The sequence below is a fragment of the Schistocerca gregaria genome, chromosome 3 (genome assembly GCF_023897955.1).
Source record: "Schistocerca gregaria isolate iqSchGreg1 chromosome 3, iqSchGreg1.2, whole genome shotgun sequence".
Taxonomy (NCBI): domain Eukaryota; kingdom Metazoa; phylum Arthropoda; class Insecta; order Orthoptera; family Acrididae; genus Schistocerca; species Schistocerca gregaria.
The window spans coordinates 494535594-494556274 of NC_064922.1; positions in this window are offsets into that span (position 1 = coordinate 494535594).

The following is a 20681-nucleotide window of genomic DNA, read 5'->3' on the forward strand; positions in this document are numbered from 1 at the left end:
GCTAACCATAACGTTCAGAATCCCAATCACAGAGAAAAGATGGGTTAAACGCTTCGTAGTAGCGCTAATGGTACCTGACCTACTCGGTAGCAGCCAGACAAACTACAATAAAGTGTCAACTACAACTAAAATGTACTGTTGCCATGCTCTCGTACACTCTTCGCATTGGCCAACCAATTTTCTGCTATCATCATTTAAGCTAAGTCACGTATGCCCTTAGGTGCCCTCCCTCCCCCCCCCCTCCCCGCCCCCCCCCCCAAAAAAACACACACACACTCAGAGAATTAGACATAGAAGCATCAGAATACAGGGAAAACAAGTTCCTTTGTTAGTCATCTTTTGTCCTTCACCTCATAATGCGTTTTATACCAGAACATTCCTCTATTTTCTGAATGCACCAGGGCTTCTTTACTCCATTTATGTTATTATTTTGAGCTGTGTAGACAAGGCTCAGAATCCAGCCTCTCTGCTAAGCTACAAAACAGTCCTGGGATATCCCTGAAGGCTGCTCCCACACAAATCGGCTCCTCTGCTTTTCAAGGAATTCGTCCACCCCGACCTCATTCTTTTTATATGTCTCATTTCGAAACAGTCGCCGAGATCCTAACATCCCATTTTATGGTGTCTTGCCAAGGGCCAGGGGAACACCTGGTTATCAGTTTCGAAAGCGAATGACCTGTTTTGAAGATAAAACTTAAATCGCTCCTTCTGTAAGAGCATGGCCAGAGTGTCTAGCTATTAGATAGATTATTTGTATCTCCACCTCGTAGGCAGGTATTTACTAATTTACTCTCCGTGGCCAGCAAGGAAATGGGTGCGTACATGATTTGCTTTCTCTCCTCTTCACTTTCTTGAAGGAACACAGCCACAATATCAGAGTAAGGCACATCTGTCTTCAGGACAAATTCGCCATCAAAGACTTATATGGTTAGCATAGCTGCTGGGACAAATTCCTGACACTATATGATTGCAGCTAGTCATATACTAAAGAAGGGGATGAGGAAACCTGTTGGATGTTTAAAAAAATTGCATCCACTCATCAGTGCTGGTAGCGAAAAGTGGCTTGAAGCTTAACAATAAGAAGACACTGAAGCCCCTTCTATTTTATCAGTACCTAAGCCAACTGGTGGGTTTATCCCATTTACAATTCCTGCAGTTGCATGACTTTTAATACGGATCTTTAGCCAGAGCAACAGCAGTTGTAGCGCCTAACAGCGAAAAATTTGCAAAGTGCGCAAGATCAGCTTGAGGAGGTGAAAGATATAAAACGATGGAGGAATCTCTCATTATCATAGAAGTAAAACATGTAAAATCACAACAGGGAAGGTTTGGGCTACTCATATTAAAACCCTGACAACTGTTCTTCCCAAGAGACCGCTTGCAAAAACATATCTGCTTAAGTCAAAAAATTCCAAATTTCAAGATTTTGTGGAGAGTTTATGTGGATATGATACCAAAGACAATGTGAAATTCTGAAGAATATGTGATTCTAAATCTAAATATTGTTGGAGGATCTAGTACCTACAGGTTTGGATTACATATGAGATTTTGACTCATTCAGGTACTTACGCCTGCTTGAAGTATTATAACACTGCTTTACCAACAACCATATGTTCTAGAATTTTCAGCTATACCAAGACTGATATCTCTGTGTACATTCCTGCATCATGTTTCTCCTGACGACTGTATAAATACAAACTGCAAGCATATTAGTACGTCAGTTGAGGATTGATTGGGATAACATACACTCTAAAGTTAAAAGGACGATCAACAGTACGAACTCTCACAATACCAAGTTGGGGAGGGGGGAGGGGGTGTTACTTTGTGCCCGCGTTGTGAAAATATTTTAATGTAGTCAGTTACGTCACATTTTAAACTTATGAAAAAAATGTTTATCGTTGTTAGTGAATTCTTCTACCAGATTGTTTAAATGTTTTAAAATTTTCTCTTAAACTTACTCCAAAAACGAAAATTTAGTTGCACATCTAACTTTCTAGAATGAACTTATTTTTCTCAATTTTCTCAGGTTCAGGACGTTACTTATACATCAGTATCTCTTTAAATAGTATGTTGTGAGTAAAATTCATCAACAGTTAACGAAATTTCCATGTTATAAATTTTTTGTGGTGATCATACAGTCCACTCAGCTTGGTAGTATACATTATTGGAACTTCATTGGTATTGCTGAGTGTGCTAAAGGTAATTTTACGTTCTGGATCCTACTCATACAGTAATACTTTTTTAAAAAGCTTGTTGCTAACATTAGTCGACCAGTGTTTACGAATCTTTTCTTTTTTTGGGGTGGGCACAGAGTACCACCCCCTACTTGGTGCTACACTGATGGAAAATGTCTTGGTATTATTAGGGTAAGCAGAAATTACTTCCCACTATTAAGTCGAAGTCAGGGGGAATGGTGTATTACATTGAATGGGTGTGACAGCGCTCCTAATATAAGAAGAGAAAACAATAGACTACATCTATGAAATGATAAAATTGTGGAAATACCTGCTGGCTCATACGATATTGAGGATTTAAATGCATTGACAAAATAATCTGTAAAATGGTGTGAGTCACGCACAAATGTTAATACATTTAAAAAGGAATGGAAACTACATATCAGACAATAGATTTTAAGCAGGAAGGTTCAATAGGGCTACAATTAGGTTTCTGATGGAGTGAAGTTTTTTATAAGAATTCTGATGAAATGTACGTGTCAGAACACACAGCAGATATACTAACAGTTACCACATCTCTTATTGAGTGTGGTGTTACAATGAATTTGTATCTCAACGACAGATTAATCAGCACAATTTATAGATTCTCCCCGACGCAGCACCCAGGATATAAAACTGTTGACGTTCCAAGCAGCCCACTGACTTTTCAGACATTGGACCAGCTGGGAACGAATACTGTGGATAGGGATACGATTCGTGTCAGTTTTCAAGGACAGGAAATCGTGGTGCATCTACATATGAGTATCATAATGAGAGGTGTAATACCACTACATACAGTGTCAGAACACGGTTTGCTGCAGAAGTATAAGATGACAATAAGGGTTAATTGTTAGTTCCTTATATAGAAATACCTGAAACCATGGAATGGCATCATTTACAATAACAACCCCGAGTTGTGCCAAGATTTGGTCAAATCACATACCATGAGTACTTCTCGCACAAACAGTGAGATAAGGATTCTTGTTCAACACCAGAATGATTTAATAATTCCGAGCAACAGTTCTATATACTGATCCACAAGATGCTGATTGGTTCGTAGATGAATCAAGAAGTGACTTTTATCGTCTTAGCGTTTGTATACCACTGAAGTTACTTTTGGTTCACTTTGAGTATAAGGAATGCATCATCGTGAACACTTAGTAAGAACTAATTCTGATACAAAGTGCAGTTGATACTAACATATAAATAGCCGTGGTCTCAAAAAGGTTAACATTTTGTTGCAGACATTGTATGGAAATCCCTCATATTTCTGTAACAGACGAGAACCATTTGCATGTTTTATAAATACTAAATTCAAGTATTCAACTGCCATTAAAATTCAATTTATTGGAATAACTTAACTATCCAGATTCAGTGATGACGAATGTCTGAACACTAAAACACCTATTCAACTACGAGTAGGAACATGTCAGTTCATTATTATGCTTCTGCAAACCGACAGGAGAGGAAGTCTGAAAAAGAATTTCAGCATATTCGACAATTGTAAAGTAACCAATGATAAAGTGTACATGAATTCTGGATTTTATTTATACAATAATTTTCAGTTTGATTATGGTAATAATATTCACAACCTGCTCTGTGACACATGTGCAAGGATTTGATGCATGACTGGCCCATAGCAACTAAAGGACTTAGTTCTGTCCTCATGACATATTGTACAAAGCAGAATGAAAGTCTAAAATCAGGACCAACAGCGATCCACAAAAAATTTGAATCAGAAAATATCCCCAAAGGCATAGAAGCACATATATTATTGCTGCATGGAAGTGTAAATAACTACTCGCTGCTCACTGGAATTGTGCAGCGAATTCCATAAATGTAGAGCTGCTGCTTCGCACCTAATACATTTCATGATGACACTTCAAATAATAAACACCATTACTGACACACAGGGCTTCTAAAGTGAATCTATATTTAATGACATCGCCTTTGCCGCTTTCACAAATTTTGGATGAGTTATCGCAATGTGTTCGGCCAATGCAGCGTCACCCAACCATTTCAGAGAAGTGAAGTGTGCCAAGATTTGTAAAACCGGATTATGGTTAGCGCATTTGTGGTATGGTAAACACTGGGACAAACTTGAAATGGTTTATGAAGGTATACTGGCATCACTCCAAATCCTTGACCACAATGATGCATTCGCTTATAATGAAAGGCAGTGAGAAGGTATTATTTATGAATGACATTTTTTGGGATACTTCTATTAGCAATATGTAATGACTACCAGATGTATGGAGAAGTAAAACATAATGGTGCTTCAGGTAATGTACAACTACATTTGAGTTGGGTGACAAATAAATCAAATACAAAAATGTATTTCTACTCATTTAATCCTCCGCCACTGACAGCTACCATGTGTACAGGTTGAATTATATACGGAACGTATGTATTTCTGTCCTTCAGTGTTGTCCATGGACTTCATTGTGTATGGGATACATGATTCCAGTTTTATATACATACGCAATCGACAACGCCTGCTGTCTGTTCCCAAGGGTCTCTCTGAATCACTCATTATTTGAACTGCCACTTAATTGTTGTGTAAACAACACTTTCTTCATTATAGTACTTATTTTCAATAAACCCCCTCATGTGTGTCTCTACCAGGGTTTTATAGGAACATGACAGTGCACTGAGTGACCAGCTGTTACAATATAAACACATGACACTGAGTGGCACCAAACTGGCTGCTGTAGCAGAGGTGATGCTCTGATAACTGCCGCACAAGTTACAACTGGTTGTTAGATATGTACACCTACACATGACACTGTTGGTAGATCACTGCCTGTGAGCAGTGACCTCGCACCAGTAGCAGCGTGTTGGTATCCACTGGCAGAAGTAGAACTTCACAGGATTCTATCTGCCATTAGATATTGTTGCCTGTGGAATATTATCACCTGCATCGTAGTATGAAATAGCACTCCAAGTTAACTGTCAATATATAAAACCACTTTTTATGTTGTTTATAAAAGTGATGGAAATTACCTTCTTGTTCAACGTGATCTTATACAAAGTCTAAATGTGGACATGTTTGGTTTCCCTCTCTCCACATTAGGCTATGAATAAGACGCAATGCGCAGCAATAAATCACTTCATTGTTAGACTGAAAATGACAGCAGCTGCACATATGAGGAGTCATCATGGGAAGGCCTTAGATAAAGAGGCAAGTAAACGTCTCGATATGATGATGTTCATACTGACGGTAAATATCTAAACTATTTCATTAAACTACGTATACACATTTTCATTGTATCATATAGCTGCAATCATATGATTTTTTCTTTGTTAATGATAGCAGTATACTGTCACATAAGATGATTTTATGGAGTAGAAAGATATTCCTTGCATGTTTAGTACACAGGAAATACAGGTCGTCCTATAGCCTCTTACAGAGGATATTGCTGCTAAACACGCCAGCAACCAACGCGGCACTATGTTTTCGATTTTTTTTTTCAAATTGTTGCATCATTGAGCCCCCGTTCACCAGATTACGTTTAGCGATTGGTGGCTGACACTACAGATCAGTCTTTATTAATAATTATAGTACAGGGCTACATCACCACTTACAGTTACATTCTCAGTAAGTACACCAAGTCCTTTCATCCATACATTTATTTTTTTCATCATTACTAAATTTACATCGGAATTTTCCGAAATACAGGAAATAGGGTCCAGGAAGGTACCCAGGCATGTACTCCAACTTGATTTCCACCAGCATATTTGCGAGCCAGTAAATACGAGGTTCCTCCTTCATCCCACTTCCCGTGGATATTGCTACTTAACAGGCATGTAAATCTCCTACGTTAAACTCTAAGTCGTGAGACCCCTTTAATATTCCTAAGTAGCGGGTCATTGTTCCGAACATTGTTTGTTACTCTATGAGGAGGACGAGTAGCACTACATTCCAGTCAGGAACCTGTCCCACTTCATTTATTCCCAGTTGTCAAAACATCATGGGGAACGGCATTATTGCCTTAGACGTTTCGTTTCGTTGAGTTCAACAAAGTATTAAGCTAAGCATCTGATAGATTGCTCCAGCCAGGAACTGGTATCCGAGGAAGTGCCTACTGAGGAAAACAATTTATTTGCGTTTAGGAATACCGAGCACCAGAAGCATCGTCTGTTTATAGAATTCAAAAGACTTCTGGTTGCTATGCCACATTCTGACAATGACTCCACTGCCTTCCATATTACCTTCACAGAACAATATGTATCGTAGATGACAGCATATCGAATTGAATGCTTGTATCATTCATTAGAGGTGTAGCCGTCGTCTAGGGGTAGCGTCTCTGATTCATAGTCAAAACGTCTTCGGTCCCGGGTTCGATCCCGCCACTGCCTAAATTTTGATAAATAATCAGCATTGGCGGCCGAAGACTTCCGGCATAAGAAGTCAGCCTCATTCTGGCAACGGCCTTGTCAAAGAGGGCGGAGGAGCGGACAGAGGTTCAGGGCACTCTTGTCCTAGGGGTGGGAAATTGCCCCTAAAGGCGGAAGAATCAGCAATGGTCAACGACATGAGGATGCAGAAGGCAATGGAAACCACTGCATTAAAGACACGTAACCTGTATCCACAGGACATGTAGTTGAAGAAGTGTCATGATGATCACTACATTGGCAAAAGATTCCGGAATAGACCCCATTCGGATCTCCGGGGGGGGGGGGGGGGGGGGGGGTGACTACCAAGGGGGAGGTTACCATGAGAAAAAGATTGAATAATCAACTAAAGGATAATGTTCTACGAGTCGGGGCGTGGAATGGTGGAAACTTGCACGTGGTAGGGAAACTAGAAAATCTGAAAAGGGAAATGCAAAGGCTCAATCTAGATACAGTAGGGGTCAGTGAAGTGAAGTGGAGGGAAGACAAGGATTTCTGGTCAGATGAGAATCGGGTAATATCAACAGCAGCAGAAAATGTTACAAAAGGTGTAGGATTCGTTATGAATAAGAAGATAGGGCACAGGGTGTGTTACTGTGAACAGTTCAGTGACCGGGTTATTCTAATCAGAATCGACAGCAGACCAACACCGACAACGATAGTTCAGGTATACATGCCGACGTTGCAAGCTGAAGATGAACAGATAACAGATAGAGAAAGTGTATGAGGATATTGAAAGGGTAATGCAGTATGTAAAGGGGGACGAAAATCTAATAGTCATGGGGGACTGGAATGCAGTTGTAGGAGAAGGCCTAGAAGAAAAGGTTACAGGATAATATGGGCTTGGTACAAGGAATGAAAGAGGAGAAAGACTAATTGAGTTCTGTAACAAGTTTGAGCTAGTAATAGCAAATACCCTGTTCAAGAATCACAATAGGAGGAGGTATACTTGGAAAAGGCCGGGAGATACGGGAAGATTTCAATTAGATTACATCATGGTCAGACAGAGATTCCGAAATCAGATATTGGATTGTAAGGCGTACCCAGGAGCAGATATAGACTCAGATCACAATATAGTAGTGATGAAGAGTAGGCTGAAGTTCAAGACATTAGTCAGGAAGAATCAATACGCTAAGAAGTGGGATACGGAAGTTCTAAGGAATGACGAGATACGTTTGAAGTTCTCTAACGCTATAGATACAGCAATAAGGAATAGCGCAGTAGGCAGCACAGTGTAAGAGGAATGGACATCTCTAAAAAGGGCCATCACAGAAGTTGGGAAGGAAAACATAGGTACAAAGAAGGTAGCTGCAAAGAAACAATGGGTAACAGAAGAAATACTTCAGTTGATTGATGAAAGGAGGAAGTAGAAACATGTTCCTGGAAAATCAGGAATACAGAAATACAAGTCGCTGAGGAATGAAATAAATAGGAACTACAGGGAAGCTAAGACGAAATGGCTGCAGGAAAAATGTGCAGACATCGAAAAAGATATGATTGTCGGAAGGACAGACTCAGCATACAGGAAAGTCAAAACAACCTTTGGTGACATTAAAAGCAACGGTGGTAACATTAAGGGTGCAACGGGAATTCCATTGTTAAATGCAGAGGAGAGAGCAGATAGGTGGAAAGAATACATTGAAAGCCTCTATGAGGGTGAAGATTTGTCTGACGTGATAGAAGAAGAAAAAGGAGTCGATTTAGAAGAGATAGGGGATCCAGTATTAGAATCGGAATTTAAAAGAGTTTTGGAGGACTTACGGTCAAATAAGGCAGAAGGTATAGATAACATTCCATCAGAATTTCTAAAATCATTAGGGGAAGTGGCAACAAAACGACTATTCACGTTGGTGTGTAGAATATATGAGTCTGGCGACATACCATTTGACTTTCGGGAAAGCATCATCCACACAATTCCGAAGACGGCAAGAGCTGACAAGTGCGAGAATTATCGCACAATCAGCTTAACAGCTCATGCATCGAAGCTGCTTACAAGAATAACATACAGAAGAATGGAAAAAATAGTTGATAATACGCTAGGTGACGATCAGTTTGGCTTTAGGAAAAGTAAAGGCACGAGAGAGGCAATTCTGACGTTACGGCTAATAATGGAAGCAAGGCTAAAGAAAAATCAAGACACGTTCATAGGATTTGTCGACCTGGAAAAAGCGTTCGACAATATAAAATGGTACAAGCTGTTCGAGATACTGAAAAAAGTAGGGGTAAGCTATAGGGAGAGACGGGTCATATACAATATGTACAACAACCAAGAGGGAATAATAAGAGTGGACGATCAAGAACGAAGTGCTCGTATTAAGAAGGGTGTAAGACAAGGCTGTAGCCTTTCGCCCCTACTCTTCAATCTGTACATCGAGGAAGCAATGATGGAAATAAAAGAAAGGTTCAGAAGTAGAATTAAAATACAATGTGAAAGGATATCAATGATACGATTCGCTGATGACAGTGCCATCCTGAGTGAAAGTGAAGAAGAATTAAATGATCTGCTGAACGGAATGAACAGTCTAATGAGTACACAGTATGGTTTGAGAGTAAATCGGAGAAAGACGAAGGTAATGAGAAGTAGTAGAAATGAGAAAAGCGAGAAACTTAACATCAGGATTGATGGTCACGAAGTCAATGAAGTTAAGGAATTCTGCTACCTAGGCAGTAAAGTAACCAATGACGGACGGAGCAAGGAGGACATAAAAAACAGACTCGCTATGGCAAAAAAGGCATTTCTGGCCAAGAGAAGTCTACTAATATCAAATACCGGCCTTAATTTGAGGAAGAAATTTCTGAGGATGTACGTCTGAAGTACAGCATTGTATGGTAGTGAACCATGGACTGTGGGAAAACGGGAGCAGAATAGAATCGAAGCATTTGAGATGTGGTGCTATAGACAAATGTTGAAAATTAGGTGGACTGATAAGGTAAGGAATGAGGAGGTTCTACGCAGAATCGGAGAGGAAAGGAATATGTGGAAAACACTGATAAAGAGAAGGAACTGGATGATAGGACATCTGTTAAGACATGAGGGAATGACTTCCATGGTACTAGAGGGAGCTGTAGAGAGCAAAAATTGTAGAGGAAGACAGAGATTGGAATACATCCAGCAAATAATTGAGGACGTAGGTTGCAAGTGCTACTCTGAGATGAAGAGGTTAGCACAGGAAAGGAATTCGTGGCGGGCCGCATCAAACCAGTCAGTAGATTGATGAAAAAAAAAAACCATTCAAATCTTATTTTTATTCATGCTTCAGGGAAAATTTTGTGTGATGGTTGCTCTCTGAGTTTGAACAAAGAAATGGTTCAAATGGCTCTGCGCACTATGGGACTCAACTGCTGTGGTCATTAGTCCCCTAGAACTTAGAACTACTTAAACCTAATTAACCTAAGGACATCACACGCATCCATGCCCGAGGCAGGATTCGAACCTGCGACCGTAGCAGTCGCACGGTTCCGGACTGTGCGCCTAGAACCGCGAGACCACCGCGGCCGGCGAGTTTGAACACCATGCAAAGGGATGATCTCAAATTTTCGGGCCACAGTCATAAAATAATGTTCAAATAATGTTTCCGCCATCTATTTCTACAAACTTCTTCATTTTATCTTACTGTCATGATTTAGGCCTAAAGCCATTATCAAGTACATCATAATTTTTTCTGAGGAAGACCCGTTTACTTCTGCCAAGACCAAGGGGAAGGTTTGAATAAACTTTTGATGTGTAAATGGTTGGCTGTATGATTGTATCCAAAATTCCATAGCTGCTGACTGTTGCCCGTTTTGAAGATTTTTCTGTCCATTGTAGATACTTTAGTTAATTCTTACATGCACTGTGCACATCTACATTGTCAAAAAATAATATCATATCATTGGGATTTCATTCAATGAAATGTAAACATTCGTACTTCAAAGCCATTAAATATTAAAGTTGCCATATTACAACGTACTACATTCATTATGAATTCATTACACTTATCCAAGTTAATTTGAAGTAGATTTGGATAGCTTCACCTATTGGATGAAAGGATGCATATCATTTGACATAATCAGATGCCATCACAACACAGTCGACATGTCTAGAAATTTGATCAATAATCCACATGTCATAACGCCTCGAAACCATAAGGTTGCAGGTCTGTTCAGTAAATAGGGTATGTGTTCATAAGTGTATGCAGAATAAAACGGACTATTTATTATAGTGTAAATACGTTTGTATGCATATGTGTGCCCTTATGTGACTGCACATCACGTGTGTGCATATACACATTGTATATGTTTGTACTATGTACACTGACCTTATTGCATGTGTGTATATTTATATCTTTTTTCATCTGTTACTAGTCGTACTACTCAGCATTTTTAAATATTTGTCTAGTTTCCCATCTAAGAACTAGAGGTCAATGAAATGAAACTCCGATAAAAATGGTAACTGTCTGTGGTATGTAACAAACAATTACTGCTACCAATTTTTTAAACACAGTACCGGAAATATTGTGTATATATATGGCACTAATAACAGAACCTTGAACAGTCAGGAAGGGTAGACAAAAATTTTATTTTTTATAGCTATGGGTGTGACGTCTCTGCTGTACAGGGGTGAAACGTCTCACAAAGAGGGATAAGTGCAAAATAAAGGCGGCTGAAATGAGTTTCCTAAGAACAGTGAAAGATTGTGTAGTTCAAGACCAACCCAGGAAAACAAATTATATAAAATTTGAGTGATAAGGGATATCAACACAGCAGAGAAATATGGATACAGGTAGAACAGGCATATGGTTAGAATGCCAGAAGAGAGACTAACGAAATATTTATTGGTGTACAGTGCGAGAGGAAGAAGAAACCCTTCTAGGTTCTTGAGAATATGAGCTCAACAATAACATCTGAAAAGGGAACAGGTGGTTAGTATAATCGGTGGAAGTGATGATCACGATGGGACTGATTTGTAAAGGCTTTCGGTGCCAGCTCATTAACCTCCTCATTGTCAGTTATTCCAAACCAGCTCTAAACATACACGGGTTCTGTTGCCTGTTCTCGTTCCTGCATCCTAAAACCTACTCTGTTATTTTGTGTGTAATGAAGTACTTCTCTTTCTTTCTCTACTCGTTGCCATGAAGAGCTTTCGCTGCAGAGATCGTATCTGTTAGTACCAAAAAATGATATGTAACAGGTTCTTTTGAAGGTCTTTAGTGTCCTTATTGTGGCAAAACATTTTTCTGCAAATAAACAATGTTCTTGAGTAAGCTGAAATAATTTGCCCACTGAGATCAGTATAAAAGAACAGACATTGTAAATTTCTTCTAGATCTCGTTTCTCATTCATTATTGTGGATATAAAATTGTGTGGCCACTTTGTTTCCAATGTGATCTTCCGGAATACCATATGAAACTGCAAGCTGCAATTAAACACACTCTTCCGTCAAGGACTAAGTATATTCAAACCATTAACCAGCATCTGTAGTAAAAACATCATTAAGCACGAAGAACGCAGGTAAAAAACCATACTCCAGAATTGTTACAAAAATAAAAGCAGTTAGCAGCATTCACAGCTTGGGTAAGTATCTCAAAGCTCTGGAGCACAATAAACAGAAAGTGTATTTCAATGTATCTCTTTTCTTAGCATCAGACAATATTTGTTATGCGGAAAAAATCCACGTGTACCATTCGTTCTCTGTTATTAACTACTTAATAGGGCGTCTCCTTGATGAAGGTGACTTGTTCAACAGCTGAAACGATGTTGGTTTCATTGTGTAGCATGATCTGAGCACAAGAGCAAAAGTATGTTCACCTTATTCTTATAAATACCTCGCCTCACTCTCAAATTAACAGCAGTCCTGCTGACGCAGTGCCTAAATAATGTGGACAATTAGTGCCACAGACACTATTACACTAGTTACGGAGCTTATGTAGCACATGTATCGCCGTCGCCACATTTTAGGCAATTTGCAGCTGCATTCTGCGCCTCCTGATTCTATACGAGGTTAGATTTGGTAAACAGAAGCCAGGTCAGTTACAACTAGCTGACCTCTTACTCCGTTACGTGACCTCTAATCAAAGAGAAACCCACGGAAGGGAAGCACCTTGTAGCCAATAATAATGGCAGAGGTTCCCGGAACGTGGCTGGCAGTTTGCACACACGTCAGGTAAATACATTCTTTGCATGTGCGCTGCAGGCAAGCAAAATGAATTTGTCTGGCTCCTCTGACGTGCCTCTCTCTAGTAACGAATCCTTACGTGAATAAAATGTTTCTTAATTAAACATTCTGTCGAAATCTCAACGGCAATTCACAACAAAGATACTTATGATTATTATTTTATTTCATTTTTCAACATCAGTTCACACAGACGGTATCATAACGTGTTTCTAATTTCTACTTTTTCGCTAGTCACCAACAGATGATCTGTTTAAAAGGAAAGAAAATAAGAGATATTAATACTGTAGGTAATTAAATGCCGAAATTCAGCTTCTGGCTCGACTACACACATCTAAATACGTTGCATAGTTTTGAATCTGAGCAAAGGATGTTTCACAGTTAATCTTCTGTTGTATTTTTATACTTTTATTTTATGCTTGAGTTTTACCAACCTTTGGCTATTACGTGCTCAACTGGTAACTCCACTTCCTATGAAGAAAGTGCAAATATATTAACGCTGTGGGCACCACTTCAGACCTGTTGAGCTGTACTTTGCTGAGTTACAGTGTAACGTATTCAAGTGCGAGTATTTCCGTGTTAATTTCACATTAATGTTATTTCCCTCATTTCACTATACCGCTTTGCCATTTTTTTTCAAACAAATAATTTTTCAATCTCACTGCCTTCTTTTAGACTTCATCTTGAGTTGTTAACTAAACTATGTGTACAACTTAGTCTACTAATACAAACAAAATACAGTTAATTGCACCTATCGGTAACACTCTACTGCACTTTTTGAGCTTTTTTGCTGTTGTAAGCAGCACCCACAGCATACATTTTGAAACATCCATTTAGAAAAATTAATGAATTACTGTGCTGATAAACTTCTTACGTTATTTGATTTTCGAACAGCTGAGCAGAACTGAACGTAGTCAGACATTTGTCTCTTTACTTATACTGATCATCCCTCAACTGACACACAATATTTTAAGCGCAACGCAATCTGAGTTTCAATAACTCTAAAAAAGAATGGCCCTGACTAACAAACTACACCTTTCATGAATCACTTACGTCTTAAAAATCTTCGTTACTCGAAGTACTGCAACACAGCGAGCGCCAATACTGCCAGCTAAATAAAAGATTCCAACTACTGAAGGCACTAACTACTGATAGGCATATTTCGCATATGAAAGATTTTGATAGAGAACAAACAATGTACTTCCCTTAATAACATTCAAAAGTCATCATATACAGGGTGAGTCACCTAATATTACCGCTGGATGTATTTCGTAAACCACATCAAATACTAACGAATCGATTCCACAGACCGAACGTGAGGAGAGGGGCTAGTGTAATTGGTTAATACAAACGATAAAAAAATGCACGGAAGTATGTTTTTTAACACAAACCTACGTTTTTTAAAAATGGAAACCCGTTATTTTTGATAGCACATCTGAACATATAAACAAATGCGTAATCAGTGGCGTTTGTTGCATTGTAAGATGACTCACCCTGTATATATTAGTTCATGATATCCAGTATTACAAATTTCGTTTTTCTGACGGACACACGTCCAGATCGTCCGCTCTGAAAGTTCTGCCATTTCTCTCCCCACATCCACCACCACTGACAGCTCACAACTGCGAAACGCTACGCGCTGTTTACATTCAACTGCCCAACACTACAATAGCAAATATTCCAACAATGTAAACCAGCCAGAGACTGCACACACCACTGTCAGTGATTTTCATACAGAGAGCTACGTGACGTTACCAACATAAAAACATAAACAGCCTACTTACATAGCCCCCATGCTCCCCACAAAAAATTTTATAAATTGTTTTGGGCAGTGGCCAATAATGATTTGATAAAATTTTTCATAATTACAATAACAAAGATACCAAATGCACACACTTATTGATACACTGTTGGTCAAAAGCAAAGATTTTCTCACAGTCTATATAGACAATCCTGATCATTCATCACAGTAGCAATTGCAGTTTTTTCCCTCAAAGTCAGAGCAGTAAAAGAAAATGCACACGGAAGTTTTGGATTTCCATGCTGACTTGAAGAAGTTGTGTTGTCCTTCCAGTGGAAAGACAATGGTGTCTCTTGATTCCAACTAATGAAGGCACTAACTACTAATAGGCATATTTAGCAAATGAAAGATATTGATAGAGAACATACAATGTATTTACCTTAATAATGTTCAAAAGTCAGTTCACGATATCCAGTATTACAAACTTCGTTTTTCTTACGGACACACGTCCAGATAGTCCCCTCTGAAAATTCGGCCATCTCTATCCCCACATCCACCACTGCCGACGGCTCACCTCCAACTGCGCTACGCTACGCGCTGTTCACATCCAACACTGTACACAGTACAGTCAGTGATTTTCATACAGAGTGCTACGTGGCGTTACCAACATAAAAACCTAAACAGCCTACTTACAGTTTTAGTTACAAATTAAATACTATGTGAAGACGGTGCTCCAAAGAATTTCAAAGATAACACCGATTAAATACTTCCTCAATACGTCTCAGAACATTAACCAAAGCAAATAAGAAGAGACCAACTTAAATATCAAGAAACAAATTAAAAATTAAATCATATCCCGTGCTAAATAATAGTCGTCATATAGAACACAAAGTTACAATGTAACAATGAGTTTCGAGGCAGTCAAAGTCGGTTATGATATAATTTGACATGGGGCGAAAAATGCAGTACAATAATTGAATTTGCGAGACCTAGTTGGTTAATGTCATTGGACGGGACTAGGAGACATCATATCAATTTTTTTAATATTACATCTGATTATACGCTACTAAGAATATTAGCAGCTTTATAAAGCGTTTCAAGCTAGGCTCCATATAAAGTTATGAACAGTATGTGACAAATTATTTAATCTTGTGTGCAACTGTCACAGCAGAAGCAGAGGAAAACTTTTTAAAATATTTGTAATAGCGAAAATGATGTAGTAGCAACAGCAAGGATTCATCACGTTTTCAAAGCTTAGAACACGCCGAAAGAAGGAAAATTGTTCTTCTAAGGGCTCGAAGATGTGAGGCGTGAGTGTTATGTGATATGTATGTAGTACGATACATCAGAAACAGCTGTGATCCTCAAACTAAAATAGTGTACTACATATCACATTAAGTGACGAACAAAAGTACCGCCAACTGTAGGTTTGCACACTGAGACTGCCTTCAAATCCTTTTAGCGACTTTCATTGATAATGAAATCAAACAAATGTCACAATTTGCTGTTCATAAAAGGACTCTCATTTAGAAAATTATGAAAGTGGTCTCGAATTAATTAATTATGTTATCAGTTAAAGTGTCATAAACGATATATGAAGTAATGAGTTCTGCTCGCTATGTCTGCTACACGTGAGAATTAGTTTATCTAAATAAAGGTCGCCTGGGCCAAAATCTGTGATGTACAAATAGTGCAATAGGTGGTAATGAAGCAATGTATTTGTGCAGTACTTGCGAAGTATAAGTGTCACAAATAAATACTAACTTACTAAAATCATGAAAAAGTTTTATACCTTTGAAGTAATAGCAAAACACAGCTGTCAACATCCTAATCTTGTTTTCTTCCTTCTTTCTTAAAATTTTACAGTTTTTATGTTTGAGCCTCCTGTAATACATTCCATCATTGGTATAGTCTAACGATATCCTCTCTTGGATTTATATCTCTAATTAAAATGCATTTACTTAAACGAGAAATTCAAGGAAAGCTTCAGAAAACTTGTTAAAGCTTCATTACGAGCAACTATCAGATTACTACTTCGAAAACTGTTATACATAATCGTAATGATCGAGGAATAATTGAGGAGACAGTATGTAAACGGTCTATTGCTTTTCTAATATGGAAAACTGTGATCCTCATTATGCACCCTACTGTGCAATACATCATATATTTTGTAGTATCACTGACAACACTGGTCAGCTGAAACAAATAACATTCAGTAGTAGACTTAAGCACAAGTCATTAACTGGTACTCACTACAGTGACATGAATACGTACTAATTACAAGTAAGTACGAAACATATCATTGCTTCAGCATGTCATAATATTTCATGCAGATAAAATTTGTAGAAGCTGTACATCGCTAAGGGACAATATTTTAGAAATCCAAGAAACAAAATTTTAGTCATATTTTTTAATTCTTGGTAAAGAAAAGCTGACTTTGCAGAGAGAGGAAATTTATTACTTCCTAAAACATACGAGCTAAGGTAATATTGGTTCTCTACTTATTTCCGTATATCGTAGGAAAGTTTCAAAGAGTACCAATAGTATTATGTTCTTTGGAGTTAACTGTCTGGTTCCACTGCATCACACGTATGGAAGGATGTTTTACAAACTGTTTAACATGGTATAATAATGTAACTCTTGGTAAGAGTGAATACAGAATACCATTTAGGATATGGAATATCATTTAGGACAATTAAGGAAAATTTACAATTATATAGGAAGCTATACAATCTTCTTACAGTAATAAGCAATGTAATGGCTGTCTGAATTAGAGAAACAGTGTGAAGTCTCCTTACTTATTTACCAATAGTCGTCCACACGAGGATAATTGTGAACTACCATAGTGTGGGTCTTCATGTAAACTATTCTTCGACGGATCTTGCACCTGTGTGTGTGTGTGTGTGTGTGGGGTGGGGTGGGGTGGGGGGGGGTATACGCAAGTGTGTGTGTGTGTGTGTGTGCGCGCGAGAGAGAGAGAGAGAGAGAGAGAGAGAGAGAGAGAGAGAGAGAGAGGAAGTGTTCAAGGCGAGCCATTTGGCGTGCACTATTCTGGCGAGTATTTGTTTCTCTGTGTTAGTCGTAAAACCTCTTTACGGATATCAGACGCTGAGATGATTATTTTCCTCGCCATTTGCTGACTTCCGCCGAAAGCGATACGGAGAACCAGCAGTTTCCGTCTTTTCTGTATTTTTTATTTCGTTGTTGCTTTCCTGTGTAGTGGACTCGCAGATCTGTGTAAATGGCCAGTGCGTAATCTGAGAAAGACAGATGAGTGTTTGTCACTACATTTAACAGGATAATCGCTTAATCTACAGTTCTGCACTGCTAAGCCAAAACATTATGAGCACTGCCCACTGCGAGATTAAATACCCCCGGCAGCGCTACGGCAACGTGACATTGCGAGGAAAGCAAAACTCGGCGAAGTGTAAATCATTCTAAGGACTATATGAGCCACAAATGCGGAAATCTCTATAAACAAATTTGACAAAGGGTACATTCTTATGGCCCATCACTGGCAACGAGCATTTCGGAAACGGATAACAAGAGGATCGTACGAACTTTCCTTCACCTATTTGATTCATATGGAGAGGGTGTGCAGGGAAGACTAGAACCTCAGCATACGTAAACAGGAACAGTTTCCGGGAAACTCGAATTTGAAAATTTTGGGATCGCTTGAATAATATGTAGATTTGCTGACATTCATGGAGTCCGCAGTCGAGCAAGTAAGCGCTTTATTGGATATGCTCGAGGTTCCTGGATCGGGTCTCACCGCCGGTACCGTGCTTTTATTACCAGTACCAGATTTATTATGCCTGTGCAAATTATCATTATTTAATGATTCTCTTTAATTTGAAAAATAGGAGAATTTTTTCTTAAGGAGACTAGAAATAAAGAAAAGGATACATGAGAACTTTCAAATCAGAGTAGTAATTTTATCTGTGTTACTGTATTTTCATTGGTGCCAAGTAAAATATATAACTTATGAAGAACTGCACTAAACAGAATGCAATGATCGAAAAAATATGGAAAATAATTGATTCGATATACGGCATATATCATGAAATCTTAGTTGTGACATATTCGTGGTTCTCTCAATCTGCCTATTACAAAACAAACTTGGTTCACATTCATAAACGGTTTTCGGTCGTGACACGATTCCGCGGCATACTACACATATTTTAAGTCACCGAATGGTCATGGAGGTAGCTTATAAAAAAGACGCTGTACTGGCAGTGGGATTGCACCTAGCAATCTCGAATTGATAAACTAAGCACTTACGCGATTGGCTGTGGACTCCTTTGGATAGGAGCCACCCTACAAAGTATATTACAACGCCTAAAATTTTCAAAGTCGATTTCCTCGAAAAGGACAGTTGTGTCTTCCGTTTACATACGTTGAAGTCTTAGTCGCACCCTACATACTCTGTCACTATGTATGAAATCGGTAAGGGGAAGTCATACGGTTTTCTTGTAGGCTCTTGGGTGGTTCGCGTGATACCGTTGGGAGTTTCCATGAAAAATGGTTGAAGGGTGGTGAAACCAAGAGTAGGTAACAGGATGTCCATCCCTCATTACAGAACATGGAGGTCGGACGCTCGCCCGCTCTATAAGGACAGACAGTGAGTTGTGGCACATCTGATTACAGGGTATACTTCTGATGCAGGCATAATGTTTCGTAACACACTGTTCAGCGCATATTGTCGAATATGGAGCTCCTCAGGAGATAGTGTTCCCATGTTGACCAAACGACATCTTAAGTTTCCATGACAGTGGACGCGGGGCTATTGACATAGACAATAAATCAATAGAAACGTGTCCGTGGTCGGATGAGTCATTTTTCTCGTTACCCAAGGTCACTGTTTATGCTACTAAATGGAACACAAATGATCCTTATCGTGCAATACTTCCGCGCTCACAAAACAATAGCTCGTAATTTACTGGAATTTTGGGACCTTTGCATAGACGTCAGGTGGTGCATACATACAGACTCCAACCAAGGACTTGCTGAATCCTTGTACTGCGAAGTCGTTCCAGGATTGAGTTTCAGAGATGGACCAGTGCCCTATTAAATAGCTGGTCACGGTTTTTTGGCTCATCAGTGCTTATTATGGGTTTATCAACAGGAAGAAGGAAACATTAGGGCGTAACAATCCGTGATGAGAACTCTCCGGAGTGGTGTGTGTATTTGTGTATTGAACCGGCGACCTAGAAACGACGGAGAGGCTTCGTCCCGCCGTACTCCTCAGTAGCTCACAACCCCACAACAGGCCACAATTGTCCACCCACCTCACCGCCGCCCCACACCGAACCCAGGGTTATTGTGCGGTTCGGACCCCTATGGATCCCCCTTCCCCCATTTCCCCCGGAAACGTCTCATACCAAACGAGTGTAGCCCGAAATGTTTGCGTGGTAGAGTAATTATGGTATACGCTTACGTTGAAACAGTGTTTGCGCAGCATAATGTGACTGAGTGGTATAAGGGGAACCAACCCGCATTCGTCGAGACAGGTGGAAAACCGCATTAAAAACCATCCACAGGCTGGCCGGCACATCTGACATTGACACTAATCCGCCTGGTGGATTCGTGTTGGGGATCGGCACGCCTTCCCGCTCGGGAAGCAGCTCGTTAGACCGCGCTGTTAGCCGGGCGGGCCCCGGGAGTGATAGTGTGGGAATAAAATGTGAGAAAGAACCGAAAAAACGACAAGAAATTGGACAAGCGTGAGCAGAAATCGCGCACTGTGGATTCTGTGGAAACTTAATTACTCTTATAGACTGTTCATTCATCCCACGAATCGAGAATTTGACTATTTTTGCGTTATCGATATCGATAATGACGAAGAGATCGGTCCTGGGGATTTTTTCGTATGATATAATTACAGATCAACAAATTTAGGATTTCTTCCTTTACTTGTACAGTAAAACATCGCTTATCATCAAAACTTCATGATACCCTATAGCTTTTGATGAGTGACTTTGTGACTATCAAAATATGTGACATAAACGACTGTACCTTTTGGTGGCAGCGACTATCACGCTTAAAGGGACCGTAGACTTCACTAAGTGACATTAATGTGAACTTTATTCGTCTCCTGTTTCAACTATAAACGACTCTTAAATAACGGACAGATAGTAAACATAAGAGGAAAAAAAAATTCGTGTGATATGTTTACACATGA